Below are 5,477 nucleotides of genomic sequence, written 5' to 3' on the forward strand. Positions count from 1 at the left end.
AATTTTCATATTGTAAGATGTATATTGCTGTAGTATATAAGTGAAAGAATTTAAATAGCAAGTATTATTTGTCATTATTTTAAAAAAATATGCCTTACTTTGACATCCTTACTTTGACATCCTTACTTTGATCTTATTTTGACATCAAAATGATATCAGCTTGCTATTTGAGTTCTTATGTATAATATAGCAACATTTTACAATAATAAGGAAATTGCTGAGTAAAAATTGTTAATAAAAAAAGAGAATTTTTTTTCGTAGAAATATAGAAACGCGTTATAGAAACACACACTTTATTTTCAAGAAAACGATATCATTCTATGTCTTTATTCTCTCGATAACCCTGGTAAAAATTTTTCTCATAATTTTTTCATAATTTTTATACGAATTGGAACGTTTTTCAGAAATACTCAGAAATATTCGGAAAGTTTACATCTTCTCTCAGAACTTCTCATACAAGTGAATTCTGAAATATTCTGAAATTTCTCATCCCATAATTTTTAAAAAATATTTTTAAATTTAAAAAATTTTATAACATTTCATCAGCAATTAAATACTTACAAAAACTCTTTAAAATCTTACAATATTTCATAATTAATATATGAAAAATTCTGAGAAAAAAATGTACATTTTCTGAGAAATGTTCCAATTCGTATAAAAAAATATCGAGAAAATTATAAAATTATAAAGAAATTCTGAAAAATTATATATAGAAATAATCTAAAAATCCTAAAAAATTATATGAAAAATTCTGAGAAAAATTTTCATCAGGAAAATGACAGCACTTGCGCTACTCGCATGATCGTCGTCCGCGTGATTAGGCGCCGATAAGCAGCACCTTACGATCGATCATAGAGATAAGAACGAGGATTTCCCCCGGTTTCCCTCTCGTTCCGCTTGGCGTTCCCGGATTCGCTTGTTTGCGCGTCGTAATTCCACCGGATCGACCGTCGGATCGACACGACATGTGCGGGACGCCGAAATTGCCGTGTGGCGCGATCTTTATCAGCGGGACGGCCGAGCGGGAGATACGAGGGACCGATATTCACGGTTCGGCATGGAAGCTCGCCCGTGGCGTCTGATTAAACGGCCGAGTGGCCGCGGTCTAACCGTGTGTTTAGAATGCCGCCACCGCCCCGTTATATACGTACGTGCACGCGGACGGAGCCGCGGTACCTGTTCGTACCACGGCGATTAGCTCGTATCGCTCTTCGATTAGGGAACGAACGGGCACCCGACATACCCTACGCGCGCGCGGCTCGATCGAACGATGCACCCGTCCGGTGCACGCGTGCCCCCATTGTTCGTCGGGCCGATGGCTGGATGCTAGGCCGTCCGAAACACTGCGATGCGATGCGAATACGCGCGCAGGTGTCTAGGCCGGATTCGCCGGAAAAAGCGACTAACAGCAACCTTGGTTCCTCACGCTAACCGAGACCGTATCGTTACGGTCCTTGTGTAAGACTCGCTGATGATACATCAGCTGTGACCAAGAAGACTAATTTAACGGCGATGGGTAATCGATGTGTATATCTGCAATGATTACGGGGGCCACTTCTTGGAGGGGCAATGATTGCCGCGTACGACCGAATAAGGGATTCTGGATGATTTTTGAGAAAACAAAGAAGTTTCAAGAGCTGCGAATCCAGTCATTCCATGGAGCAGATGAGATGCAAACTATTCATTAAAATGCCATTATTTTCTTGGCATATTCTCGACAGTGTTATCATGGAAGACTTTCAAAGATTGATTAAAGTTCTGTGTGAAATATTTATTAAATAATAATTTGTTTATATTTCTGTGGCTGAATAGAGACGAGATTAATTAAATTTTTAAGTAGGTTGAGAAACTGTAAGCACGTGAAAGAATGGAAACTTGTAAGTATAAGGAAAGAAATAATCAATTACAAACTGCATTGATGTAGTTACTCGGTTAATGCGTTTCTCACGCGACCAATTAAAAGTTTAACGACTACAGAGTAGCTGGGTTTTATGTACTTCACCTAAATAAATAAGCAAGGAGATTAAAAGAGAAGGAGAGAAAGAGAGAGAGAGAGAGAGAGAGATTTAACAAGAATAAAAGACTTTTCTAGAAAAACTTGTCACTCAATCAGATGTATTAAAATTTAATACGCCGCGCATCACGTTGTGCATCTGATTTCTATATTTTCATTTTTATTACAGGTGCAATATAAAAAATAAATTTCGATTTTTCCTTAAAGAAAATTTTATGGAAATTAAAATAAAGGAAAAATTATTGAATTATTTATTTCCCAACATTGTTTCGTTTGTTGTATAAATTACGTAAGAATGATAAATTTCTTAAAGCATTCGAGATGACAGGATTACTTAACCGGCATTTTTTAGAATTTTTATTTGCGATCGACATTAATATTATTACGACGCAATCTGATTTATTTATTCACTACTTTGATCTTTATTATTTTCGCTTTATATATCTTTGTTGCCGGATCATAAAATGCAATGTAACTGGTACAAAATTATTATCCCATCCCAATAGAATTACGTCTAGACATTAGCTAGATTAAAGCAATGAGATTAATTCGATACCTATTCTTTATTTATCGGATTTCTTTGTCACGAGCATGATCAGTCATCCAGAGTCGAGAGCAATGGTGAAGCGTTTCGCAGAGGACGCGATGGACCGGAGCACACAGCGACGGGGGGTTAGACGGGGGGATCGATGGGCGAGTCGACTTAACCGAAGAGACCGCCTTTTCTCTCTTGCCGTTTCTTCTTGTTCGTTCGTTTTGCCTTCTTTCTCCTTCGCCTGTCTCCTCTGGCCTCCCTTTCCTTCCTCGTGACGAGCTCCCTGCGAGAGCGTATACATCTACCTCCGCCTTCTCACCCTCGTTCTCCCACGCTGCACCTGTCGTGCGCACGAGAGCGTCGAGAGAGGTGGTAGAATAAAGCTTCAACTGGGCGAATGCGTACTCGGTAAGGTCGAAACCACGCTAAATTCATTTATTCCACGTATGTCGGTGCTACGTATACGTTTATGAATAGGAAAAAGAAATAGAGAGAAGAGGAAGAAGTGGGAGAGGAGAAATAATACAGAGACATCGAAAAAACTGTTTACTTAAAAATTTACCTTCAAAGAAAAGCTCTTTTCGAATGATTTTTTAAAATTGATCTTCAAATGTGTGAGTTAAAAATAAAGAAATCAAATGTTCAAAATGATCCAGAGGATTCACGTGAAAAGATTAGATTAAGAGTTAAGAACAGGAGAATAAAAAGTTAAAAATGTAATCGTTACAAGCCGCTCATTTGCAATGCTGATTATTATTCTCATCAGCTGTACGAGTAATTAAATTATTTAATATGATGTAATTTAATTATTAAACAATGTAACTTCATTATTAAACAGTTGCAATGAATATGTAATATCACGTGCTCTTTTATTCTTCACAAAAACCGTAAATAATTTCAAAGTCCAGCCGTTTTTATCGTCTTTGATTTCTGCATCATGATTTGAGTTTCAGGGCACTACTTGGAGTCCAATTGGGATTCGATTTCGTGCACTAGTTATTAGTCTCCAGTCGGGACCCAAAGTTAGCACGAGAATCGAAGGGTCCTAATCTAATCCACCTGGTCGATTAAGGACTGAGGGTTCAAGCAAAGGAGGAGAGGGGCGATTCAGGTCTTGTCGTGCATCTTCTTGCTCTGGAGAACGAGGGGCCCGCTGGCGTTTATGTATAATTAAACATCTCGTTTGGGTGGGATTGAACACGAGACACTTCTAATTACCGTGGTCCGCTACATCGGTCTGTCGTTTCGCTTTTGCGAAGGGAATTTTAGCGTGACAATGGTAAAGGTTACACTGAGAAAAAAGTTGCTGTTTCAAAAAAATATTAGTTGATTCAATTAAATGTAACGGTCACAGATTGTCAAGCAAATATTTGTTAATTCAACTAAATATATGTCAAACAAATAACATGTTTAAAATTACAAGATTTTGTTAATCTAAATATATAAATATTTGAACTAAATAATTATTATGGACTAAATTTAGTCAAATTAACTTTTTCTTCTCAGTGTATTAGCGAATGGTCTGAGTTATGAGACCTGCTATATGAAAGGCCCTCCAAGTCAATCTGCAAATATATATATATAATATATATGCAATCGTTTGTTTATCAAGAGTTTGTAATAATTATTAAACATAATTAATCGTTTTCGCACCCGATAAAAAAACAATATAACTGCATTTTCCATAGTTTTCCAACGCTGTCCAATCTTTCAGCTTTCATATCATCACATAATTTCAGGTAATTCTTCATAGTAAATTTTAAAAACAAATTTATTTTATTAGTTTATAACATAAATATAATTTATAACTCTACTCTTCTTTTATATATCTTTTAATTAAACAAATTATACTTTGCATGAAAACAAATGTAAATTCTAACAACGGATGTAGGAATAAATTATTATTATTGTTATAATGTTGACTACATTAAAATATTTTGTTTCATATAAATGTAAGTACATATTATATAATTAATACGTAATCGTAAATATTTGTAACAAATTTAAATATTGACCTGACCTAGAGCTATTAAGACCCGGATTTCATCCTCATATCGCGAATATGTGATTCTCCTCGGCGTCGAGATCGAGAACAACCCTTCCATCGGGGAGATTTCGTTCTTCGTGAGACTCGCGGATTAGTAGGCGTGCTCGTGCACGCCCGCGAGATTCTCTGATAAACGATCCGGCATCGCTAGTAAAGGATCTTCTTTCCGCGAAAACGAGGTCGACCCACGTTGGAGCGCGTGGGCGTGGTAAAGTTTCTTCTTTTTCATTTTTACACATGTGGACGTATCTGTTCCTGTCGACGTTCCGAAAGCTCGATGAAGTGCTGCCCACTCTTTCGTCAAGGCGGAAACAGAGATATAAATCTGGATCACTCACTCGAATATCATACTTTTTTTTTCTTCAAAACCTTTTTGCGAATTACCTTCCTACTCTTCAACCAAAACCATTAAATTTATATTTTCTATAAATAAATGACAAATATGCGTCTACTAAATTGCATCTTAGAAATAATATAGCAGTGCTGTTTCAAGAATAATAGCGAAATGAAAAGGAAAAAGAATGCATGTATAGCGGGAATTAATTTTGATAGGTATTTATTTTCATAATGATGAGTGTGTTTTTTATAATCGATCTATAATATACATCGTAGCATTCGATTTATACATAATTACAATTGTAAATTACGCTCGCTCTTAATGCATAATAGTAGTAGGGTTTCGTCGTGTGTGTCGCGGGAGAAGAGGGAACTTCGCTCGCTTTCTCGGGAGGCGGAAATGCAAAACGTAGGATCGAAGGCTCGTAGAAAAACGCACTTCGCGTCTCTTTTACGCGTATACGCGTACGTTCCCGAAGAACATTTCGTGCGCACCACGACATCGATGCGCACCGCCACAAATTATATTTATATATATATATATA

Source organism: Atta colombica, unplaced genomic scaffold, assembly GCF_001594045.1.
Source record: "Atta colombica isolate Treedump-2 unplaced genomic scaffold, Acol1.0 scaffold88, whole genome shotgun sequence".
Lineage (NCBI taxonomy): Eukaryota > Metazoa > Arthropoda > Insecta > Hymenoptera > Formicidae > Atta > Atta colombica.